The sequence below is a fragment of the Ammospiza nelsoni genome, chromosome 4, assembly GCF_027579445.1.
Source record: "Ammospiza nelsoni isolate bAmmNel1 chromosome 4, bAmmNel1.pri, whole genome shotgun sequence".
NCBI lineage: Eukaryota > Metazoa > Chordata > Aves > Passeriformes > Passerellidae > Ammospiza > Ammospiza nelsoni.
Genome location: NC_080636.1, coordinates 66779059 through 66793216, shown reverse-complemented (window position 1 = coordinate 66793216; position 14158 = coordinate 66779059).

The following is a 14158-nucleotide window of genomic DNA, read 5'->3' as shown; positions in this document are numbered from 1 at the left end:
TTATGAATTTCAGATAATACAAATTATTTTGTATGAGAAAACTTTTTTCTTCCTCAGTGAAAGATTTCTTCAGCCATTGAGAGTTTGATCTTCTGATCCTCCTGAAAGGCTAAATACATGTGTTTTCCATTGTCTTCAGCGTAGCTTATCTCTCTGTTCTTTAGCTGCTACACATAGGACGTGACTAAAGGTGCTAAATTGCTGGCATGGTGAGGTGCCTGTGCCAAAATGTAATTTGTAGGGCACAGTGTTTCTGTGGAAAGTAATTCTTATTCATTTGCTTTCCTGGTCAGCTAGGGCTTTGAGATGAAAATATATTATACAAAGTGTGATACTATCAATTTTTGGGAAGAAATGAAGTGGATTGATTCAAGTGGTTCTTCTACCTGACAGCAGTATATCTGGAGAAGAGGTAAAGGCAAAGTGAAATGGACCATGGTGCAATTAACATTTTCTTAGGTTATTGTGATTAGTCTTCTTTCCTGCTATTATTTTCCTCTTTACATTGTTTGTGACAGTTCTTGACACAAATTAATGGGCAACCTTCACTGATACTTTTTCCCCCCCTTGCTGCTGTACATTCTCTATTTTCTCTAGTGGGAGACAATTTATTTGCAATTGTAAATCCAGGCACCTCTTCCGTTTCTTCTTTCTCCAACCTCTCAAGTGCCTGTCTAATGTCATAGGTGAGATGAACTGACTGCTGTGTGTGCACTGAATACATGTATGCCCATATTCTTCTCTTCTTTTAAATTGCTTTAATAACTTTTTTAAAAGTTACATTTAATGACAGAATTATATATTGGATCTTGTAGGTTTGGAACCTACAGCCTTGAAATTAATGGGTAGCTGCTGTAGCCACCTGAAATTGCAAGGCCACTGAAGTCAATTGAAAAGACACCTACTGGCAAAAAAAACATTTCCTCTGTCTCCTACAGGGCTCTTTCCAGCAATTTGTTGCCTTACAAACATCCAAATTAAGGGAGATTTTACTGGTGATTTTTCTCACTCTTGAAGATACTTAGTTATATACCTATATTGCATATAATAAACACACATATTGCTTATAATTTACATACAAACTCTTACATAATAAAATGTGTGTTTTAAGGTCTGGAGCAAGTTGAAAAGGCATGAATGGAACTGCAGTAATTCAGTGCTGAGTAATATCAGAAAATAAGATTTTCTGATAGCTTTACCCATGTTATTTATAGAGCATCAGTGACACATCTGTGTTTCACTGTTACCTGAAAAGTGAAACAGATAGGCTTTTTGACTTGTTTTTTTAATAACAGGAGATATCATCTTACCATTGTGGTATCAAGAGAATATTCTGTATTTTTTTCCTTAACTAAAATAAATGTTTTTATGGATTGATTTTTTATAAAGCACTACAGGAAATCCACAGATTTAAAATACTATGTGGACAGTATTTCTAAAAAGTAAAATATCAACTCATCTACTTTAGAAAACGAATTGGAATGTTTGTATGGAACTGTGTTCTGTCAGCATAGAAATATTTGGTTGCTCTTTGTTATACAAGAAAAAAAAGGAAAAACAGTACAAATTTAGACATGATGTTACTATGTTTTTATGACTTTTGACCAAAAATTACTTTACATTCTAAGTGCTAGAGCAGGATCAGAGTAAAGGGAATTTTGTAATTGCTTGTGTAGTGGGCACATGATAATTTAGAAAAGCTGTGTCTGCCAATGTGTAATAAATATAGGAGAGAATCTCTGGCAACATAGGAAACTTTTGTCTTGAAATACATCTATTTTGCATGGGAAGTAAAGGATAAAATGAAAATATTGTCAGCTATTCTCTCTAATGTGCAGTACCACTTATGTTCTCTTCTACATTTTGTAATTTGATTTGTGCCGTGCCATTTTTAGAATCCAGGTTTTTCATCCGAGATAAAAGTGGAAAGGAGATCTGAACTTGGCTTTTCCACATTTTGAACCACTGTTGTGGCCTAAATGGTGACAATGTCTTGTCATATCTTGTGCATTTGCCTGTGTGACTGTCAGTGGAAAAGAAATTGCTGTCAAAACTGATGCACAAGGATTATGTTATTCTTATGACATTTTATCACACACCTTCTATTTCTAAACTTAGAGTTTCTTAAGCCAAAAGTTCTGCTAGTTAGTTGATGTTCAGTTAAATAATTCATTTATTTTTCTGAAATCCCATATGAATCACCTATGTAAACTTTTATGGAGCCTATTACTGAAATTGTTATGTCTTAAGAACTAGTATTTATTACTGGAAGTTTATTTGTTGCCAAATGTAATTTTTTTTCTTCTTCCTAATATTAAGGTTGTTTCTCTGTTAGGTGACCTTTCTTCTTCCTTTGGAATTGGAATGAAAGGAAAAGCAGCTACTTCCATATCAGTGAAATTCAATTTGTGGCTTCAAGAAGTCAGTATCTTGCACCTTTTCTGCAAACCACTGCACTATCCTGTTTCTGCTATGACATATATTTACAAAGGAATTCCTATTAATTTGATTTTCTGTATTCATGTTGAAAGAGATTATTTAAGTGAGAACAAGAGTTCAAGTGACCTAACCTTTCTCAATAATTCAGCAAGTTCCAGAGGTATTATAAGGCATCAGAAAGGAAGGCAATTAATTTTCTGAGGTGAAATGACTTAGGCTAATCTATTTTTTGTGGATGACATATATCACTAGATAAGTTTTGAAGAAGCAGTAGCAAAGAGGGAGGGACAGGCATGAAAGCAAAATGTAGTAACTAAATATAATTTGTAAAGAATGCATCTTATTAATTTGGCTCTAAGAATTAGCATTCAGATTTGGTGACTAATGACTTTTGAACATCAAAGAAGGTACTTAGATTTTTGTCATAATGTTCTTTTAAGATTATTTTTATTAATTTTCAAGTAACGGGCCCCTTCTGGTCCTCATTGCTGGTTTTAGAAAAAAGCCACAACTTTTATGTGGAAATTATAAAAAAGCCAGTAGATAGCCTTGCTGCTGCTTTCCTGACGCCAGATTCAAGGCAGGTGGGTTGACAGTGTGTCATTGTGTTAACAGTGATGGTATTTGATCCTCTGGCATTTTAATTAACCATATTAATCTGGCAACAACAATGTTCTCCTTAAAGAATACCATTCCTTTAGGGTTGGCAACAGGTAGCAGTATCTTGCTAAAAATGCTTTCTAGCTTTACTGGATTTCTTTTAAAATAAAGATGAACATCTTTTCCTGTCTAGGTAAACAGGAAAGGAGGAGGCTCACAACCTGAATTTTTCACACATTTGCACACCCCTGTTCACATAAACAAATACAGACAAGGATGTTTTGAAGATAATTTCTGTGTCTTATGGTTGAATAAGATGTTTGACTACAACAAGTGACAAATGAAAATGAGTTCTTACAAGTTCTTAGTTCTTACAAACTAAGCTTCACTGTAGAAAAACACATGCAACTACCCTTGCCTGATTCAATGGCTCTTACAAGAGAGTAGCTGATAAAAAGACTATAAAAGGAGGTCAGGGAACTGGAATTGTAAAAATTAAAATGTAAGTCTTCCTTACCTTTCCTGCGGCAGACAGAAAAAAAAATCTTTTGATTAAATCCCTTACATTCCCTTCAGGTTATTGTCTGAAAATAATTTGTTCTCATGTAGCAAGCACTGGGGATTGAAGCTATTTTATAAATCTTTTCCTCTTTTAAAACCAGATGGTGGGTTTTGATAAAATGTTTGTTGTCTCCCTAAATTGTTCATATAATCTAATTTTATTGAGTAGAATTTGTAGTGGTAGGAATTATGTGTAGAGGTAGCATTTGTAGGCTGGAGAAACTAATTTCTTGTGTCTGACTTCATGTATTGAGGGTTTTATCTAATGGATTTATTTCCAGATTTATCTGGTGGAGAAAGGGCCTTCCATCTCTCCTGCTGTAGAGCACACATTTTCTTTTATGGATGATAAAGACAGGGAAATCTCGGGCTGGCATACAAATTCCAGCATTGCCCTAATGAAATACTGCTGTCTTAGAAAGATGAACTAATGTTCCCTGCTGCAAAGCAGTGTTTTTCCTTCATGTTCTTGTTCCTTACTGAGTTAGTGTGTGGGATGCCCAAGAAGGAAAAGCAAGGGGCAATTGGAGTCTGAACCTGTGGAAGCAGACAATGACAGCTACTAAAACCAATTTGCATTCACTACAAAAAGAGAAAACTGGAGAGAGAGAATCCAAAGGAAGGACTAAAGGGTAAAAGAAAAATCACTGAATAGCAGATTGGAATAGGTGATTGGAAAGAAAGCATTGAAGATAATTGGAAACTGAACCAAATTGTTTGGGGAATGAGGGAGAGGAGGAAAGACTGAAACAGTGCTTTTGTCTGTGGTTACATTAAGGCTTGTATAATGATGAATTTTGACAGCATCCATAATGATGGATGCAGTTTTATCTGTCAACACAGAGCAGCCTTGTTTGGGCTCCTGTCTTTCAGCAGCAGAATTTTATTCATCCTCCATTACCACAGAGTCCAGATGCTTCTCATGTCTCCAGACTTCAAATGAAAGCATTTGACTTGCAGACAGTAGAAATTGTTTCTTTTGTGAAATACTGCAAAGCATTCTGCATGGGGGTGGGTTTTTTATTGTTTGTTTTTTATTTTTTATTTAAATCTAAACTTTTGAGACTTTCCACTTGAGAAAAAAAAAATCTCCAGTTCTGTGTTGCTATTTTTATTTTGATTCAGGAAAAAAAACATATTGGAATTTCTCATAGCTGTACATTGGAGGCTGGGTTTTTTTGCGTAGTATCGAGCTTGTGGCATCTCTTTACCGGCAGCCCAAACTAATAATGTCAGTTGTGTTTTGATAATATGGGCATTAAAAAAGGATTTTCTTTATTCAGTTGCAACTCCCTCATCACAACTGCCATTAATCTGCAGCAATCAACTGTGTTTTTCACTGCTGTCACCTCTTGTTTGAAAAGAACAAACTGTTCTTTTTGTAAAGCAAAGTGCAACCTGGCATTGCAGGTTTATATGACTGACAAATTCATATTGATATGCTAATCAATGTATGTTGTCACAATGCCTCTTTGTCCCACAGGCTTTGTTTTTTTGCAAGATGCTTTGCTAACGCAATTAATCATCTAATCCAGGAAATCTTCTCCTCGCATGTAAAAACTGACATCATCTTTTCTGCTGTATATACTCTGCATCTTTTGTCTATGGTGGAATCTTAGATATATCTGCAGTGTATTTTATCATTATAAATTGTTACCAACCCCAGCTCCAAATCCCATGCAAAGGTGCTACTACATATATATATACATATATACATATATATATATATATATATATATATGCTTTTCTATCTTTACCATTTGCTTCACTAAGCAATTGGTCCAGTGGAAATCTCTCCTTCAATCCAATGATGTTGTCTTGAAAAGCACATGTTTAGATAATTCTAAAATCTATACATAGTATTTCCTGGTTGGCACAGAATGTATGATACTAGATTTAGAGATAAAAACCTTCAATTTTTAAAAGAAAGGAAGCTCAGTGAAGTAAATTACTCTCCTGGATTTCTGCTGCAATGAAAATGTTATTCAATAGTAGCCACAGAGGGTTTCAAAAAGAGTGATGATGCTGCTGGTTTTTTTATCCAATAAAAGATGCCTCAATAGTTCCAGATAAGTACAGATAAGACTCTTGAAAGGTGAGTTTTTGGGTGAAGAGCTGGCCACCAGGTCTTTTCCAGTACAAAGTTGGGTAAAGCTGAAGTCTCTACATGAAAATGACGAGCTGCAGCTCCCTATGTCAGAGATATAAAGAATTGAAGCAGTGTATTACAGTCTTTCCCCCAGTTTGCCATTCTAATTTTGTTCTGTGGTGTCCTGGGAACTTACTGAGGAGATCAGATTTGGGGTACTATTCTTAATAGTCATGATGAGACCTAGCAAAAGTGGTTTTATTTATACTTTTGTTAGATCCAAAAGTAAATAATATCCAGCCCCAAAAAAGTATTGCATCTTGTCTCTTGAATTTGTGGCCTGATAATTTCTTTGGACTCTTCCTAATACTGTTGTTTATAAAACTGAAGAAATCAGCATTCTTTACATTCTCCAAACCCTGTTAAGATGTTTTAGTTTTGTTTCTCTTGCAAGCAGAGGATTTATAATATTTTTAAACCTTCCCAATTGTAAACTACACCATAAGTCTCATTCCTGTTAAATATTGTTGCCTTTCTCTGCAAATCTTATCATTACCTTTATCTTTTTTTTTGAATGTTTATAGTGGTACATAGCTGCATCTGTATATTAATAAAGCAGTATAATTGTGTTTTGTTCTTTATACCCTTTCTGGTAGTTAATATGAAGAGGTAACATATGAATTAACATGAATAGTTAATATGTGAATTTTGGTTGCTACGAGCCAATACTCTCTAAGAGTCAAGCAGTCATTTAAAGCCTACATAGTGGGCCCATAGCCACAGGGAAAAACTCTATTCTGTGCAAGTTTTTATTGACTCTTTTGGTAGTAAAGGTTTGCTCTATACATGCTGTGTTGTTATTTACAGGATTTAAAATTTCTTCCACTAAAATATTATTTTAAAAAGTCTTGCAGAAGGCAATTTGAAGAAGTGCAGATATACCCTGAGAAAGCAGAAGCCAAATCAGAAGGATTTTCACTGGACCACCTTTGCCTTCCAAGATCAGAATCCTGACTTCTGGATTCTTGGTATGATTGTTCTTGTGTTAGGGAATTGCAAAGGATGGGTGGCCAGAGAAAGAGAGAGATAGAGCATAGGAGTCTGGCTGTAGAAATCTTTGAAGCAGCCATCCCTTGGGAGAATTCACAGATTAGGATAAATGAGACACAGGAATTGCCCTGGTAGAAGAAGGCTGGGGCACTGTCAATTAATTTCTTTTAGAATTATCTATGTATCAGCTAATGAGATAAGAAAGGACAGGGTTTTGTTGTATGATGAGTTGGTCATTTATAACTGAGGCAGTAACGACTTCACCTGTTTGTATTTTCTTGGATTATGAAGAGAAAATATAGGCATTCCTGTAAGACTTAAAAAAAAAGGAACATCACTAGATTTTTAAAACCTGTAAAATATCACTTCCTAGTACAGGCCACCGAGTTTTTACAATAATTTTTTATAAAAATTAGAGGATTTCTTCTAAATCCTGTAAGATTTTTCTAGTTGGGGTGAATTTTTAAATTAGATTCTTAGTAGGCTTTGGCTGGTGATTTCAGCAGTACCTTTCAGAATTACAGAAAACACAAAATGTAGAAGAAAACTGCTGAATCATCATAGAATGGCTTGGGTGGGAAGAGATCTTAAAAGTCATCTAGTACTAACCTCTCACTATAGGCAGGGACCCCTTCTGTTTGATCAGGTTGCTCAAAGCCCCATCCAGCCTGGCCTTGAACACAACCAGGGGTGGGGTATCTGTAGCTTTTTTGGGCAACCTTTTTTTTGGTTCCAGTTCATCACCCTCACATTAAAAGGTTTCTTCCTAATATCCAATCTAAACCTACCCTCTTAGTTTGAGGGCATTCCCTCTTATCCTGTCACTACATGCTCTTGTTAGAAGTCTCTCTCAAGTTTTCCTGTAAACCACTTTTAAGTACTTGAAGGTATCCCTGGAGCCTTCTCCAGACTGAACAACCCCAACTCTCAGCCTTTTGTTGGTAGTTTAAAGTTTCTGGAGGATGATCATCATGAGTAAAATGCATAATTCCTCTATAAGAAATATGCATTATGGTAGATGAAAAGCAAGCAACAGCTTTAAGTGAGAAGTCTCCAAACTGGTAGAACTATGGATTAGAAATTGATGAATCTACTCTTTATTTGGCAAAATCAACACAGAAACAAAGAGGAGAATATACAGTTAGTTCCTCATTAATTATGACATAGGAGGTCAGAAGTGGTGTTTCCCATCAGGGCTCAGTATTTGGGCTGGTCTTGTTTAATACTTTTATTGCAAAACTGGATGGGGTTGAGCGCGTTCCAACTGAGTTTGTAGACAATGCTGGGTTGGGTAGGAATGTTGATCTGCTGGAGGGTTAGAAGGGTCTGCAGAGGAATCTCAACAGGCTGGATCAGTGGGCCAAGGCCAGTTGTATGAGGTTCTACAAGGCCAAGTGCTGAGTCCTGCCCTTGGGTGACAGCAGTCCCAGGCAGTGCCACAGGCAGGGACAGAGTGCCTGGGGAGCTGCCCAGTGGGAAAGGACCCGGGGGTGCTGGTGACAGCAGCTGAACATGGGCCAGGGTGTGCCCAGGGGACCAAGAGGGCCAAGGGCATCCTGGCCTGTGTCTGTGGCCAGAAGGATGAGGAAGCTACATTTCAAATTCTATGTTCAGTTCTGAGCCCCTCACTGCAAGAAGCACATTGAGGTGCTGGAGCATGTCCAGCAGGCATGCTGGAGGGCAACAGAGCTGGGGAGGGTCTGGAGCACAGGTTCTGTGAGGAGCAGCTGAGGGAGCTGGAGGTGTGTTTAGCCTGGAGAAATGGAAGCTTAGGCAGAGGGAACCTTCTTACCACTCTGCAACTGCCTGAAAGAGGTTGTAGATAGGTGGGGGTCATTATCTTCCACCAAGTAACAAACAATTTGACAAGAGGTCATGGCCTCAACTTCAGCAATGGGAGGTTTAGGTTTGATATTAAGAAAAATTTCTTCAAGCATTAGAACAGGTTTCCCAGAGAAGTGGTGGAATCACCAACTGCTAACTCTGGAGGTGTTTGCAAGATGGGTAGGTGTGGCATTTGGTGGCATGGCTTAGTGGTGACTTAGTGGTACTTGGTAAACAGTTGGACTTGATATTAGAGGTATTTTCCAACTTTTTGATTATATGATGATCAGGCTGATTGATTACTTTCATATTTTAATCTGCCTTGTATCTGTAAAATAAAGTCTGTGCCAGAAACACATTGACTGTGTAACTGTTATTCTCTTGGGATAAGAATCTAAGAATTACACTGACAAGAGAAAACTGAAGAGAGACTAAATGACAAGGGGAAAAAATAGCATTTGCTTCAGAAGGGCAGGAGGCTGTTTACATTTATGTCTGTCATACCTAATTCTTAAAGGTCAATACAGTTTCTTTTTAAGAAAACAATCAATTAAGTAATACAGCAATAAGACATCAAACACTGTAAAAAATATATGCTGTAATCGAAGAAGAATGCTGACATTTTCCAAGCGATGTTGGGGGAATCAATGGAAAACACTGAAGAGGGGAAATTATGTATTTTCAAACATTAATAGGAGTTAGTGATATTTTCAGGAGAGTGACAGTATTTGCAGTTCAGTAATGGCATTCATTTCAGGCCTTTGCATCTGAATTTTGATTTAGAGCAGCTGAAGTGAGCCGTTTATCAGCCCAGCTAGTCCAGTGGCAGCTAACAAAATTCCGTAAGAAACTGCTCAGGAGGTCTTGTTTGTATATGAGCCTGAAACTAACAAAATCATTAGCAGTTATTCAGATAATCTCGAAAGCATGTAAATTGAGGTACAGGGTCTTCTTGTAAGAGAGTACTTCATTTTTGGCAGTTGATGAAATGTTCTGGTTTTGTTAGTCTGTTTTTACCCCTTGGGAAAACACACCCCAGTAATTCCTTTCAAAGTCTCTGATATGGACATCAGTGAATAAATTGGCCAGCCTGGGAGGGTTCTCCATTGTTCTTACAGTGACTTGTGTGTGGCACTTCCTTGCTGAAGGCAGCACTTCCAGCTCCTTCCAGACACCTCTAATATTGGTGCTAATGAGAGAGAAGGAGAGCTGAGGAAACGCAAAGGTGCTAGGCTTGAGGAAGAAACAGCTGATGGATATATAGAAGCACAAAGCACAGAGCTCACTGTGGGGCTGCTGTCCACTAAAGCAAGTCTCTGGAAAAGTAGCAGAATTGATTTCAAAGAAGGACCTTCCACCACCAAGCTCTTATTAATAATAGTCAAACTTTTATTAAATGTTAGTCAAGCTACTTATTCTCTTTTGTAAAACTGGCAGTATTTTTTTTCTCTAAATATGAGTATTTTGAAAATAGCTGCCTGAGAGCACTGGGAAACATAGAGCAGAAACATCCTATTTTGTTGTTAATGAAGTTTACCATGGTGTCTAAATGGCTGTGCTTGGACATGTATAGGCCATTTAGGACAGCAACAGCATTCTGAATGAAGCCACCTTTCACAAAGTCACCCATTGCTTGTCCTTTGATGCTGTTTTAATTCAACAGTTCTGGTTCATAGGAAGATTTTTTGAAAAGGGGTATGACAGTCTGTCTTTTAAATGCTTTGTTTCTGCAGCTGAAGTAGAAAAATAAACTTGTAAACAGTGATTCACGGTAATTATCTGAATGGCTTTCCAGCAGAGATTTATGTTAGAAATAGGTGAAAGTCAAAGCATGAAAAAAAGGTTAAAGAAAATACCTCTACGTTGTGTTCTTCAGGCATTTATCTAATAATCACTTCCTTTGAATGCTTGTTTTGTAACGTAAATTACTAATGTTTATAAAGCTTTTTGGAAAATATGAATATAAAGAGTGTGCAAGTGCTCACTGTTATTATTACACATGAATCATTGCATTAACAAAAGCAATGACTTTTCTCAGGCATGGAGCCAATCCCTCTCACACTGGATTTGATAGGATGCATCTTACAATTTCAATAAGGATCAATTTGGCAAGGTTCAGTCCATTTCACTGCTCCTCATTTCATCCCAATCCATTTCATTTTAGTCACTTCATTTCAGAATTTTTATCACTCCACATTTAATGTTTGATTAAAAAAACACTGCTTTAAACAAGCTTTTCAAGGTGTTGCATTCTGGCTGCACTGACATCCTTTGTGTTTGTTCTACCAAAGCTAGCAGAGTGCCTGTCTGACTTTACCAGTCTGTTATGTGTAGTAACTTTTTATGGAGGCTATTAGGAGGCTGTTCAGATATCACTGTGCTGTATAAATTCCTTCTTCCTCTGTAATTTTCTTAGCAGACATTATTTTTCCTGTATAGATATGCTATCAGTCAGCTGTCTCTTAGTCCCAGCATTTTTATCATCCATATACAGGAAAGTTTAGTGGTGTTAATTCAGCCCTTTGTCAAAACCACGCCAAAGGGTTGTGAGCTAGATGTGTGCTTCAAGAGCATGAGGTGTCTTTTTCCCTCATGGTGTTACCTTACAGGAGTATTAAAAATACTGCCTGTTTTACTCAAGTACAGCAATATCAGTTAGCACCAAGAGCCTTTTTGTGAAACTTGTGGGACTGAGCAGGATATTTGGGTGTATGGCACAGAGAGCTGTGGGCTGAGCAAAGAATCTTTGTGTGCACATTGGAACATTTGCCTTGCTTGTCTGAAGTTACTTATCTGACGTGTTTTGTCATGTAGAGTGCTGAAGTCGGTCCCTTCCTCACATTTATTGTGCCATTGTTGCCTGGAACAGCCCCCTGTTAGAAAACAATGGGGACACCATATAGAAATATCTGCTTGGTAAACTGAGATCTAGGCTGGTAGCAATGGTGATAGAAATTTTATTTTTATTTTAATTTTTGTTGTACAATTTGTTTATCTTCCCTTAGGCCTCTCTCCACATCTCTGTGCATGACCTGAAAGGCATAAAATTCCCATTATGACATCCATACGGTATCTGAATCCACTTCTATTTTTATTGTTTGTGAAGCCTAGTTTTTACTTCAGTTTGCTCTAAAGATCATGGAACAACACTAAACCCCCTTAATTTCTGGACCATAAAAAGCTTGACACTGACTACATAGGGCTTTACATTTTCTTACTTTAATCCACAGAAAATAGCAGGAAATTAAAGTAAAGCTCTTTTAAGTGTGAATTTTTAAAAGTTATAGTAATTTCTTATAGACTAAAATATATTTGCATTTAAAGAATTTTTACATTTTTTTAGAATACATAATCTTTCAACATTTTTGGAAAGAAGTATCTTTTTCTGGGATAGCACCTATCCATGTATGTGTCCAGTCAAGATAACAGGACCTTAGTCTTTTAGCACTCATTCATTGCTTGGGCAGTGGTTTTGCTCCCTTTCATGTTCAAGATAAAAAATTTCAGAATGTTGCCCGATTGATAAATGACACAAAACTCGGATAAGTTTTGTGGGTGCTTTATTAAGGGCCCGGGGAACTGGGGGACTCACGTCCCAAAGTCCGAGCCCCCAAATTCACGTATGGGTGCTTCCCTCTTATACATGCGATTCACAACAAAGTTTCCAAGAAACAGTTCCCTGTTCCCCTTGCCTAGTCACAGACCCCTTGTGATACATTCCTTGGTTCACAAACAAGACCATTAATCCTCTGCTTATCTTATTCTAAGAGCATTGTATGCTGCCTCTAGACAGGTTAGCATTCTTACTTTCTTGCACTAGTTTAATTATTTATTAAATCTCTAAGACTACCTGCTAGGTAACACACAAAACCCAACACACACTTTTAACGGCTACAAAACTACTTTTTAACAAACCAGTTCACACACAACTCACTATAATTAAATATTTTGTTAAATTTCATTTCTTTTCCAACAAGAAGATATATTTGTATTGAAAAAGAAAAGAGCTTGTGTTTTGCATTTGAAGCCACACATTACAGACCAAACACAGGGTATCACAGGATCAAATGGAAGCTGCATTTCAGTCTCCACAGATACATAATTAGCAAGGAATAGAGGGCAGTGCAGAAAAGCAATGAGTTAAACTATTGGACAGAAAAAATAATATTTAATATTTGGTAATTAGTGCAAATGAAGTCATGCTGAACTGAACTACCAACTATGGCAACCATACATAGCTGTATAAATTATTAATAAAGTTTACTGATTTGAAGATAGGAGTTGAAGAATAATTTAGGAAGCTCTTTTTCTTCAAGGGTATGAAATGATGGTAGCTGTTCACCTTGTTTCTGCCATGCTATGGTTATAAGTTATCAAATACATTATTAGAATTGGCCCTTATTTCAGCACCAAAGATGATCACTTGTGTTTAGTTTGTTGGGTGGGGATCTCTGCAAACACATCTTACTCCACTACTTGTAGAAATTCTTGTAAGACTTGAAACACAACTAACAACAAATACCAAGGCAGGATTTGGAAACTCAGAATGCAAGTGGAACTGACAAAAAAATACCTCTTTATACTTTAAGAAGTAAACAGAATTTAAATTGATTTCTATCTGTCATTGTTGGCCAATGGAAACAACACAGTGGGCTGAAGTGATGGGCTTTTCACAGCTTTAATTCCTTGAGTTCCCAGTAAATAAGAACTTGAAAAAGAAACAGGGGAACTTGAAGCACAGTGCAAGACAGCTGTCGGTGCTGCTAAGGAGTTAAAGAATCACAGCTGGAGATAATTCAGAGGTACTGCCTTATGTGTTCTGCTTAACCCTTGGCACCAATCCACACTCTATACCACAGCTTTCTGAACAGCTCTAAAGATGGATAGAAGATAGTTGTGAGAGATAAGTGAAAAGAAAAATAGCTGCAATCAGCGGTCTTCTGATTCCTGAGTGCCCTAAGCTCTTGAGAGTACACCGTTATTATAAGACCTAGTTTCTTTTCTGTTCAATACCATTTTCATGTAGTTCCTTTGGAATAAACTACAGCAGAATAACTGTCTTTAATTTGCATCCAGCTCTTACTCTGGCAAACATCAGGATGAGTTTTGCTGCTTTGGCAGTGGAAGTCTTGATAGGTCCTTAGCTCTGCTCTGGAGGTAAGAATTAGTAATGACTCCAGTGGAAAAGGGTGAGCAATGTAAGAGCTACCAGGGAAGTAAATGAGCATCAGCTGAGCAACTTATTGTTCAAGAAGAGGGGCAAGAGTATAAACAATCCACATTAAGCAAGTGTGTAAGAATAGAGTGGCCCCAAATTTGTTGACTGGGCAGAGCTGGGAGCCCAGTGTATTACTGAAAACTTCCACTTACTACTTTTCTCTATGCTCAATATCAAAGTTGGACTACCAAAAAATAAAAAAAAAACCAACAAAACCCCCACTATTCCTGGTGTGTTCTGTTAAAAGAGCTACATCAGCACCATCTCTTTATGTGTCTTGATTTCCTTCCAAGAGCATGGAGGCTCTATTGTAGCAGTTCCTAGAATAGAGTGTGATGTGCACTGTACTGCCAAGCCTGCTGCAGACAAAAGTCATT